The 12,561-nt window shown below is 30.3% G+C and overlaps 1 protein-coding gene across 1 annotated transcript in view; it reads left to right on the top strand.

Moving 5' to 3' along the window:
* Nucleotides 1-12,561, top strand: part of LOC129908888 (protein prickle) — a 97,073-nt gene that overhangs the window by 2,738 nt on the left and 81,774 nt on the right. The gene's annotated exons all lie outside the window — the stretch shown is intronic.

The following is a 12,561-nucleotide window of genomic DNA, read 5'->3' as shown; positions in this document are numbered from 1 at the left end:
TTGCCTGTTCCGAAGATTTTTGATCGAGAAACCAATATTTGTGAATATTTTTTTTCGTTTTTGAGTATTCATAGATTTCAAAATTCTACTACAATAATCATTGTTATCAAAAAAAACAAAACCGACTTCCATGATTCAAAACGGGGTTTTATGGTTTTTCTAATAGTTCCTATGGCTTAGACTGAACGAAATTGAAATGGGACCACATTGCAGCCACTAGCTTTCCAATACAAAAAGAATCATCAAAATTGATTCACTCTGTCCAAAGTTATGCGGTAACAAACATAAAAAAAAAAAAAAAAAATACAGACGAATTGAATACCTCCTCCTTTTTGGAAGTCGGTAAAAATGGTACTAAAATGAAATTTGATAGAATTTTGGAGGAAAGAGTGTTTTTCGAGAACACATAAATTCTCCATGGTTTTTGGAAAAAAAAAAACTTTTTAAAAGTGTCATGTTTTATGCCAAACAAAAATAAAATGAGCCTAAGTAAAAGGATCTAAAATTTAAACTGTAAAAACTAAACAATTTTTGTCACTAATTTTTCAAAGAAAATTGACCTCAAAGTCAAAAATTACACTGCCCAACACACACAAATTTTTCAGACCGTTGTTTATCATTTCTTAGGGTGCTGATTCCGAAAACAGCATTAGTTGTTTTCTATCAGCTTCTTGAATTATTCATACATGAAAAGGCATAGAAATTCATACAATTTTTTTGTTTTACCTATTTAAAAACTTTTTTTTTATTTTTTTATTTTACTTACTGAACCGAAATACAATAGGTACATTCGAAATACTTTTTTTTAGCAAAACTTGAAAAACGCTTGTAATAATAATATCTAAAAAAAAATAGTATGAAATCACCCCCAAAATGTGAAAAATGAAAATATCTAAAAAAAACTAGAGAGAATAAGTGAATGTGATTTTTAAAGTTTAATATCATTTTTTTTCTGGGAAATTCTAATAAACGCTCAAAATAAGGAAAACTGAAAAAATAAGTATGAATATTCCCCAAATATGAAAAATTAAATATTTCAAAAACTAGAGCTGCTAGAAAGAAACCAATATGATTTTTGAGGTTATTGAACCCAAATCTAGAAAAGTAGATATAAATCTTTCTGGAAAATTAAAAAAGTTGAAAATTGTTGGCCAGTGTGATCAAAGGCAAGAAAATTGAAATTATCGTTAGCATGAGTCAAAGTAGGTATATCAAAAATAACCGTTTTCTTTTTAGATAGAGCGTTACTGTTAAACAATTGCCTTCTTACAGAGTATATCCAAAAATCACTTTCTTAATGTTCCTTATCTATTTCCGACATAACCCTTTATTATTAAAGGGTTATGTTGGCAAAGCTTTTTTTTTGCGTTCAGAAGCAGATAACTATGAGTTCATAGTGCACAAGCCTTTCTATTTAGGTACAAGATTAACAAATCAATTTTTAAATATTTAAAAAAAAAAGAACAAGGTTACCCTCTTGGCCCAAAAACAAATCATTTTAAAAAAAATGTATCCAAATTATTCGTGTGAGACATTAAAACAAGGTCTCCTTATACTCTACCAATGACTGGAAATTTAGGATTTTTTATAGCTTTTCTCTGTGAAACAAGCAACCTATATTCTATATTATATTAATGAACGTTTCTGAAATAAAATTTAACTACTTCTATCATGTTGCAGGCAACATGTTCTCTTTGTATCTATAAAGACTAAAAAGATTAATTTTGTATTTCCTTTCTGCGGTCCGTATTTCCTTAATTTAGTAATATTTTAATATAATAAAATACCTATACTTAAAAACTCTCTTACTCATCAAAAACTTAAACAGCTAATCAGACTGTCATGTCACTATGTTGACTCTTTTGTTTGAATATATTTTCTTTCTTAACTTAAACTACCACAAAATGGTTCTTATATAATTAATATACAAATTATGTTAACCAATTACTATGAATACCGCAAGTTTCCTACTAAGTTTTTAAATAATCCCACAGCTATTAAAATTTAGAAAAAAAGAAAAAAATCCTAACAAATTATATACTTAAAAAACTAATCCTCCAAAGTGTACAGTAGTCCAATTAAAAAATCTCACCTAAAAACACATACCCACCCAATAATTACCAAGCATTTGCATTGTTTGTTTTACTAACCTTCTTTTATAATAATTATTATTATTGCTTGAGATTTCAAAAAAACAAAAAACCTCATAGCTATTGTTGATACTTAAATTTTTTACGCCCAACAAAAAACCTACTATATTATGTGTGAGCACCAATTAAAGCAAAAGCTTATAAACTTTAAGAAGTGAATAACATCGAATAACATCATAGAGCAAAAGACCTCCAGGGTATAACGTAACTTTTGTGGTGAATTTTGAGATGCTTAATTATATTATTATTATACTCATGCAGACTTCCAGCATCTTTTTGGAGCCCGCATTTTCCACGCACAAAATCCAAAACAATTCTTAATTTATCATTTCTTTCACTTCCACACTAACTGATGATTGTGATGAAGTTTTGGGTTGAAATTTACTTTTCCACGAAGAGCTTGAATATAACCAAAAATTACTTTTGAATTAATGGGGCATCATTAATTATAAAATAAGAAAAAAAAAATAGAATCTGAGAATATAGAAGAAAAAATAAAGATACACAAATAATTTAATGATTTCGTCATTCAATTATGTTATTAATAAAAAAGAAAAAGAAAAAAACTTGTTTGGTGTCTTTTTTTTATTAAAAAACATTCTAAAAACCCAACAAAATGACTAAAGTTCTGATTCACATGGCTTCGTTGAACTACCTTGTGATAAATTTGTAAAAATGTTTGGGTTCTCCTTTTAGGCCAGTCATTATGTCGGAAAAAACGGCTTAGAAATGCAAAATGACCGAGAAAGCTAAATTTCGGATATGTTGTAGAGGATGCTTAAAAAAGCTTAACTTGAAGTTTTCGACCAAGATTTCCTATGAGCTTTTTCCGCCATTTTGAAAAAAAGGATAAAATTGGTTTTTTGACAATAACTCGGCTATCTGACGAGATGCGAAAATTTTACAAGGAGCTTTTTTGTAGCTTTTAACGAGTTCTACAATTCATGCGTACACACTTTTTGTGTATCATGAACCGTTTTCGAGATATCGATTAAAAAAGTCAAAAATTTAGGACATGCCATTTGTTTTTTGACATAATCTATTTTTGGGTGATGAATATCGAAAAAATTATTAACATAAAATTTGTAGACCACATTCAGACCTACAGAGTCGTATTTTTATATTTTTTTTTGGACAAAAATTACGACTTCCAGCCGGCCGCAAAGTCGTTTAGTCCGCGCCCACCGCCAAGCAAAACGCCCGTTCGGTTGTAAAAAAAACAATTATTCATGTTTTTTTTAATGTTTATATCATTATACCAGTAACACATACATACAAATGTATGTATTTATTTAATAAATAATGAGAAGAAGATGGTAATGGTTTTTTTGTTACCCCAATTTTATTAACCCAAATTTTGTAAATACAGTATACCGGCTTTTTGTGTTGATTGTACATTTTGTAGTTTGCTTCAATCTCAATATTACTTAGTTCATCAAAATTGCAATTAGATCAGTGCCAAAAAATTATTAGCAGCATTTAGGATAAATGGTATATGAAAGCGGAAAAATAAATTGCCCACAAACTAATTGGTGGAAAGGGGGCGGGTGAATGCCTTGTTCGATTTCACTATTCAAAAAGTTTTTGAAGTTATACTTCTTATGGGAGGGTGGGTATGAAAATTTACTTTTTGACAAGAATGTCAAAGGGATTATGACGCGATCACCCTGGGTAGCAGGGCTGTCGTTTCACCTTTAGAGTAGGCAGTACTTTAGTATTTAAAAATGCAGTACGCCGCAGTACGGCAAACATAAAGCACACAACACGTTGCGAGTTACATGTTTCATGTGGCAAATTGCATGTGGCAAGTTGTAAGTGGCAAGTTGCATGTGGCAAGTTGTATGTGGCAAGCTGCATGCGGCAAGTTGCGTGTGGCAAGATGCATATGGCAAGTTGCGTGTGGCAAGTTGCATGTGGCAAGTTACATGTGGCAAGTTGCATGTGGCAAGTTGCATGTGGTAATTTCCATGTGGCAAGTTGCCAGGCTTGCAAAAAGCTCACATTTCAGCTCAGCTCACAGCTCAGCTCAAATTTGAGCTAGGTACCATAGCTTAGCTCATTTGAGCTGAGCTGAAAGTGAGCGCCCCAACTTCCAACGCCTATATCTCGGAATTTTGAAGAAAATGAAAAAAAATTTTTGATGCTAAAAGGTAGCGGGGACTCTAACCTACATTTGGGTACAACTCTCATGCCTGTAGGTCCACGCGTTCTCAAACCGAGAGAACTTAAAAGTAAAAAAAAAAAATAGGCACGATTCTGAAAAAAAAGGCATGATGTGGCGGTTTAACATGGAAGGCGATTTTTTAAAAATCTGATAATGTGCAAAGCGTAGGCCCATGACACAAGCTATCATTTGGCATCACTCCCAAAAATTGCTCTCAAGCGGTTAAGCTTTCAGGAGCGTTCAAAGATTCGGGGATTTTTCGAAAAAAAATTTACCCCAACTTTCAAACGCGATTTTCTCGGAATTTTGAAAAAAGTCGAAAAACCGGATTGTACCGGAATTTTTTTATATGATAAAAAATGAAATGTTTTACTAAAAAAATAGAAATATATTTACTATTAAAAAAACTAAGAGAAAAGATCACGAAAAATTCTCTGTTTTATTTATAAAAATATCCATGTGTTAAAATAATTCCATTAATAACTAGAACCAAACATCTTAAGCTATGGTGTTTTATAAAAGTTTAAAATATCTTCATATTTCATTATACTTTCCAAATAAAAATCAATGTATCCTCTCACCCATCACAGCTCAGCTCAACCATCAGCTCAGCTCAAATGAGCTGAGCTATGGTACATAGCCCAAAAGTGAACTAGCTCAAAATTTGAGCTGAGCTGTGAGCTGAGCTCAGCTCACTTTTGAGCTTTGTAGCAACCTTGCAAGTTCCATATTGCTACTACTAGTGCTGAAGCACACACAATTCTCATAAAATTACCATATCGCACATTTTATGCGCAGTTCATTTACTTTCGTTAAGCATATACGATACGTTCTGAACCGCACAACATGAGTAAATTTCACAGAATAAATTGAAAACTACATGGACGCAAGGAGGATGAAAGAATTAATTTATTGTTCACTTGATAAAAATGTAGAAAAACGAAGTGTGGATTAATTAATTTAATAATAGAAATTAAAAATATCAAATGAAATTCATTTACATATACTGAATGAGAAGTATAACTTCAGTCGCGTGAACATGTGTACACACACTTTTTTTTTTATAGAAATCAAAGTATATTTTTCTAATGATTTTTTGTATGCTGAGCTCGAATCTTTAGTCAGAAAAATTCTATCACGTTGAGATAAAACCATGCCAATACATCGCACAAATAGTGTTTTCAACGTTCAAAATTCAATATCTCAAAAACTTTGCACGTTAGAGCTATTCTAATGATAGATTGAATTTAAGAAGGTCAAAGGCCATTAGAAAAGTATAATTTGGTTCCTATGGAAAATTATTTCTCGCCAATATTATGTCATTTGCGGAAAAATCGATCTTGAAAATGGTTTTTTTTTTTCAATTTTTCTCAATATTTTCTAAATCAAAAGTATAGTTTTTCCATACAATCTTAAATAAAAGGTTTTAATCTAAGTAACTGCATTCCAAGCTTTTCAAAAATCAAAAACTTTTTGGATTGACAAATAGGCTATTTTATCAAATTAAATTCGTCAAAAATCCAAAAATTCACTTTTTGCTCAAAAAACATTTAAAATACATAGAAAACATAACAAAGTATTTTTTAACCAAGATTTGTTAAAATCAAACCATTTTGGTAAAAGATAAAAATAAAAATAAAAAAATCGTATTTTTTGCATTTTTCAATATTTTTGAGATTATATAAATAAAATGGTTTTAGTAAAAGTTATGACACTTTTATTACCCACAACTTTTGCATTTAACTTTTTTTGATAGGAGGTCTACTTTTGACAGAAATCGTAAAAAAGATTTTCGACACCAACACTTTTTCGCCCACCCACCCTTTTCCACCAATTAATTTGTGGGCAATTTATTTTTCCGCTTTCATATACCATTTATCCTAAATTTTCCAACCACCCATATGCTGCTAATAATTTTTTTATTTTCAAAAATTATTGGCACTGATCTAATTGCAATTTTGATGAACTAAATAATATTGAGATTGAAGCAAACTACAAAATGTACAATCAACACAAAAAGCCGGTATACTGTATTTACAAAATTTGGGTTAATAAAATTGGGGTAACAAAAAAACCACTGCCACCTTCTTCTCATTATTTATTAAATAAATACGTACATTCGTATGTATGTGTTACTGGTATAATGATATAAACATTAAAAAAAACATGAATGATTGTTTTTTTTACAACCGAACGGGCGGCTTGCTTGGCGGTGGGAGCGGACTAAACGACTTTGCGGGCGGCTGGAAGTCGTAATTTTTGTCCAAAAAAAAAATATAAAAATACGACTTTGTAGGTCTGAATGTGGTCTACAAATTTTATGTTAATAATTTTTTCGATATTCATCACCCAAAAATAGATTATGTCAAAAAACAAATGGCATGTCCTAAATTTTTGACTTTTTTAATCGATATCTCGAAAACGGTTCATGATACACAAAAAGTGTGTATGCATGAATTGTAGAACTCGTTAAAAGCTACAAAAAAGCTCCTTGTAAAATTTTCGCATCTCGTCAGATAGCCGAGTTATTGTCAAAAAAAACAATTTTATCCTTTTTTTCAAAATGGCGGAAAAAGCTCATAGGAAATCTTGGTCGAAAACTTCAAGTTAAGCTTTTTTAAGCATCCTCTACAACATATCCAAAATTTAGCTTTCTCGGTCATTTTGCATTTCCAAATGTATATAATGACTGGCCTATTTTTGAATATTTTATTTTGTACACAAAAACGACCCAGTAAACGGACCTATATCTCATTTATTACAAATGGCTTCTTTTTATTATTTGCCCTATTGACCACTTTTCTATTGATATTGATCAATTTTTCTATACTTTGGCTTCACATTGCATCAACAGTTCAACACACAACGTAACACACCACAAATGTGACCTTAATCCTAAAGCCTTATCAGAAACGATTTGTATAAACAATAAATTATAAGCCTATATGAATTAAGTTCTCAGATAAAGAAGGAAAAACTAAATATGCATTATCCATAAACCAGGCACGTAGAAAATGGAAGGCTTAGTTTAAAAAAAAATGGGTCAGTAATGGTCTTAGTTACATATGTTTTATTTTATAGTATAACCAAGTGAGTTAAAAAAAACTTAAATATAAAATCCATAAGGATTGGTGAGTGGTATGAAAAAAGGCCATGCGTCACAAGACGATAATCAAAAATATGTCAGAGAATACTAACTTTTCGACCATAATGTATTGTATTGAAAAAAATCCAAAAAATAGCACAAGAAAAGGTGTAAAGGTGTGTATTATTAATTTGGCACTTTTTGAAAACTTTCATTGAATTCTTTTTCTTACTTTTACACAATTTGAAAGAAAATTCTATCTAAATGCTTATTCTGCCCGCCATTTTGAATCAGCCTTTTTGAATGAAACAAAAAGTGTATTCTCCATAACAGGGTTGTAAAAATATCAATTTAAAAAAAGTGCATTTGAAACTTAAAAAAAAAAAAATTTCAAATCAAAAACCATTGCATACAAAAAAATACTTATTACAACTGAAAGAAATTGTATTAAAAAAAATTTGCATTAAAAAAAAAACATTATTGCAAACAAAAAAAAGTCTGCGTTAAAAAAAAATCAATACAAAATATATAGGTACATAAGGTAAATATTTTAATATTCGTCGAATTTCTTACAATTTTGACTATTTGACCATAAATAAGCTATTTCAACTACAATATTGAAGCTAATATAAGGCCAAATAATATTCAAATTGTTAGAAATTCGAAGAATATTAAAAAAAATATTCAAAGCACTCATTAAATAATTATATTAGAAAATTTTTTACTAGCAATAGGTACCTACAAATATTTCAAAATGTTTTTCATTTTCAATAATATTTTTTTTACTTGCGATATAGGTACTATAGGGCAAGTTTAGGATTCGTAAAAAAAATCGAACTCGAGATAACAATTTTACATGACATTACGATTATGGAGAATGCCAAAAAGTTTGTATGACCGATTTAAAGATCGAATTGAAACTGAATCGAAATTTCGATCCAGGTATATGGAAGTACCAGATCGAGGAATCGAATTGAAATAGAATCGAAAACACAATTTTTCTTTTTAATATATTTGCAGTAAAATAGAAAAATCTAACCAAAAACAAAGTGCAAGTAAAACTAGATATCATTAGACATACATACAGTGAATTTGCAAATAAGAAGACAATCACACACAATTTCCACTATAAATTATATTTCGAGTATTCAATTCATTCGGTATATATGCATATTTTCGATTCGATTCAGCTCCCCGAGTCGGATCGGATCGACAAATCCGGATTCAGGTATATATAGACCTAAATCCTGATTCAATTCCGATTCAAATCGCCATACAAACGGGGTATGTAAGTACCTGGAGCTGCAGCCTAAATTAATGGATCGATTAAATTAAATCTGTTTTTGTAATTAATTAAACACTGTTTTAAATGATCTTTGACAAAAAACCAAGTATGCCATTTTATTTCTTGTATAAAAAGGTATTTTTAGAAAAACAATTTCGAAAATCATTGGAGCTTATTTTTTAAAAAAATAATTTTTTATAAAGAAAAATTTTCTAACATTTTTGAAAAAAAAAGTTGGTATGCCATTTTGAAGAAATAATTAATTTACACATAAAAATGAAATTTAAAGATTTTTCGTCAAACTGTTTTCAAAAACAGATTTTTTGAAAAAAAATTTTGAAACATTTTTCAAAAATCCAAAAGTCTGTTTTTTGAAAATTTTCTTAAATTTTAATATTACCTTTACTTAAACGCTCTTGTATAAAAATTTTCGTTGAAAGGGGATTAGTCTTGTACGAGTTATTTATAAATCCTAAAAACAGTTCTATGACAGGTACCGTCAATAACGGTACAAAAAATATTTTTTTTATTTCAAAAGTTGGCTCCTATGTGTAATACTTCACACAAAAATTTTAATCAATATCGTTAGAGCCGTTTTTGAAAAAAAATTTAACTTTTCTATTTTCGTTACATGGCAGGTACCGTTAGTTTTGGTCATAAAAATAAAATTACAATTTCTCCTCTAGGGAATCACCCAAAACTGCTAAATACCAAGTTTGAAGAAAACCACTTCTCTCGTTTAGGCTGCAGCTCCAGATAGAACCACACAGACAGACAGAATTGCCGGACCTCCTTTTTTGGCATTCTTAATGGCATTAAAAATTTATTTTTTACTACCCTGATCCACACTAATATCTTTCAGTGTACCGAATTTCATGACTTCAAATATGGCCGTGCAAGCGATTTTTTACCCCAAAAAGCACCAGCTAAAGTTTTAGTCACTAGGTGTCCATTTTTCTTAAGGGTCTTTATTGTTATTTTTTAAATTAATAGTTGTTCAGATACAGCCAAAAGACGTCAAAGCATCAATCAAATCTTAACCGTTACGGAAAATGGTAACGTCCATAATCTACATCCAATAGGTCTCGGCAAATTAAGTGTTCAGGGGATAGTTTTAGGTTGCACCATCTTAAAACTCAACAAAAAATTACATTAAAACCAATGGAGTTGTTCGTTATGTTTACCTTATTGGTCTTGGCAAAAAAAAACTGATAAAATTTACAAATTTATGTGATTTTGAACACATCCGGAAAATCGTTTTCTCAATTCAGTGTCCCAAATAATTATGCATGGAAATTGTTAGTAAAATCGAGCTAAAATGATATCAATCAAGTTTCCCCCTCTTCAACAATATTTTAACTACGACTCTGTTCGCGCCACCACCTATCCCATAATAAATAATGCATGTGGCGTTTATTCATTCTTTTTTGGTTTTTATGAAATTCCATCAGACTTTTATGTCTTGTGTGTGCATTCTGCAGCACTGCACTCTACTATACACACTCCCAACGACAACTTCAATTAAGGAAAACCCCTATCACATCAGGGTATCCAACAAAAATTAACATAACCACTTTCCGTGTTTTTGTCCTCGAATATTAGCTATTATAGATAAACCCGATGTAAGAATGGTTGATACAACATGTTCTTGTTCTTGAAAAAATGTATCTAACATAATTAATTGATCATCATCGTTACACGGGTATTCACCTTTTATTTTTAACCAAGCGAGCATGAACCAAAAAGGGGTTTCCCTGTTTATGATTAAAACAAAAATTGAAAATTCAATGCGTGACCCGTAGAAAAGTCTTACGTTATACTTTTCAATTAACTCAGAATCGCCGCATAATATTTACGCGAAAAATCTGTTAATTTTAAATGCAAATAAATTAATAGAGAAGATGCACAGTGGGGTCTTTTAATATGGAATGGGATTCTTGGAAAATTTATAAAAAAAAACTACCACTCAACCCAGCTAAAAGGTAAATACTTCGGGAGGTCTTTTTTAACGTGTGAATCAGGGAGGATGTGATAAATAATTTTTGTTAAAGGGGTCCAAAATCGAACTTATAAACCTTCCTTTATATAAGCTTGCTTCCGTTTAGCTGGGGTAAATACTCTTTCTTTCATTCGAATTGTGGTAAATTCTCAGTTCTAATTTTTTGAAGAAATTTATTCCAATTTTTTAACTAATCTGCCCCACTGTGAGTGAGATATAATAAAAATGTTAATTTATATTTCTTTTCTCATTAATCTAGCCTTGGTAGATTAAAGGGGCAAGTTTTGGTCTTATTTTTTTTTTGCTCTGTGAAAAGTCAGCTTTTAACTTTTTCATCCTCAAGCCAAATTTGTATGTATTGTCTTTGCTCTTTCATGGAAAAATTATACAACATTACTGCAGGTGCCAAATGCAGCCACTGCACATATCCAAGATGAATCATTAATGAATGAAAATACACTTTGGGCAATAAATTCAGGTTAAATTTTATTTGCAGTCCCCGATTACCCCTTTTTTGGTCATTGTAAGTTGTAACTTCCAACTTATTTTGTTACACTTTCCAATACTGTGAGTAGTAGGTATAAGTGGTTTAAGCTCGAAGGCCTTTCTAGCTTGAGGTTTAGCTTTGATCATAGTTGTTGATGATGAAAGGTGTATTGCAGAAACACTTTCCTCTTGAAGATTGAACAAACATAGAGTAAAAACGTGTCTAAGTTTCTTAAGTGTTTTGACTCTAATTGGATCGAACTGATGGACGACATAGCTAATTGGTGATGGATACACTAAAATGGAATGTTGCAGTTTTTTTTTCTTTAACTTTCTCCCTCTTAATTCCAAGAAATTGCACGCTTTTTTTTTTTTTCTTGGCAATTTTTAATAGTATGGAGTAGTTTGTGCATGTGCATGGGTGGACAATTATTGTGTGGTTCGATGAAGACAAATTGGACAGGACACACCACACAGAGATTGCAATTTGCAAACCGTAAAAAATTGTGTTAATTTGTTGATTGTGGAAAAGTGGATAAAATTGGATAAAACTGAATGAATTTTCTACATTAATTCTGAACCAAAGACCATTCACAGATACGCCTCACTCATTTTTCTGTAAATTTTGGTGTTTTTGATCCTACCGTTAAGCTTTCTTTTTTAAAAACTAGTCCAGAAATTTTTTTTTTGAAGTCATGTTAACACTTTGAAGATGTCCAGTTGTGTGATGAAAAATTAACATAAATGATAACTTTTTCATAACAGATGGACATTTCGGTTAAAGTTATTAAATATTCAAATTTATTCAAAAAAGAAAATTAAATTAGTTTGTTTTAATTATTTCAACAATTAAGATATAATCAAACAAGAAAGTTAAATTAGAATAGACGCCACATTTGATAACAAAGTTGTAAATTGTTCTCCAGATTGTTATTGCTCCAATAAAATCAGATCAAACATTAAGATGTCTTAGGAAATTCAGTTTAATTAAATACAGACTTTAAAATATGTTTTTGTATTGAAAAAAGAAACAAAAAACTTGATGAGAAATTATTTATTAACTTATGAAAGAGAATGGCAATAAATGCGTTATCTTTGCATATTTTATTGGTAAACGATCTTCCGTCTGAAATTGTTTAACCAATTAATTTGTATTTTCCAAATAGTATGATCAGTTTTTTTGGATAGGTATATCTATTTTATGTTTTTATAATTCACATTTAGACCAGTCCCTTAGCCGTTTTCGGACTAGGGGTGTGCTAAAGAGCGATTTTTAAAAAGCAGTGATAGCAGTGAGCAGCATATTAAAAAAACAGCGATTTATAGCAGCTATTTAATCAATCTTTAAATAGCAATAAGCTAAAGTTGCAAATTAATTTTTCAAATTTGTTC

This window comes from Episyrphus balteatus, chromosome 1, assembly GCF_945859705.1.
Source record: "Episyrphus balteatus chromosome 1, idEpiBalt1.1, whole genome shotgun sequence".
Taxonomy (NCBI): Eukaryota; Metazoa; Arthropoda; class Insecta; order Diptera; family Syrphidae; genus Episyrphus; species Episyrphus balteatus.
The sequence above is the reverse complement of the archived record's forward strand: the minus strand, read 5'-3'. Positions and strand labels throughout refer to the sequence as shown.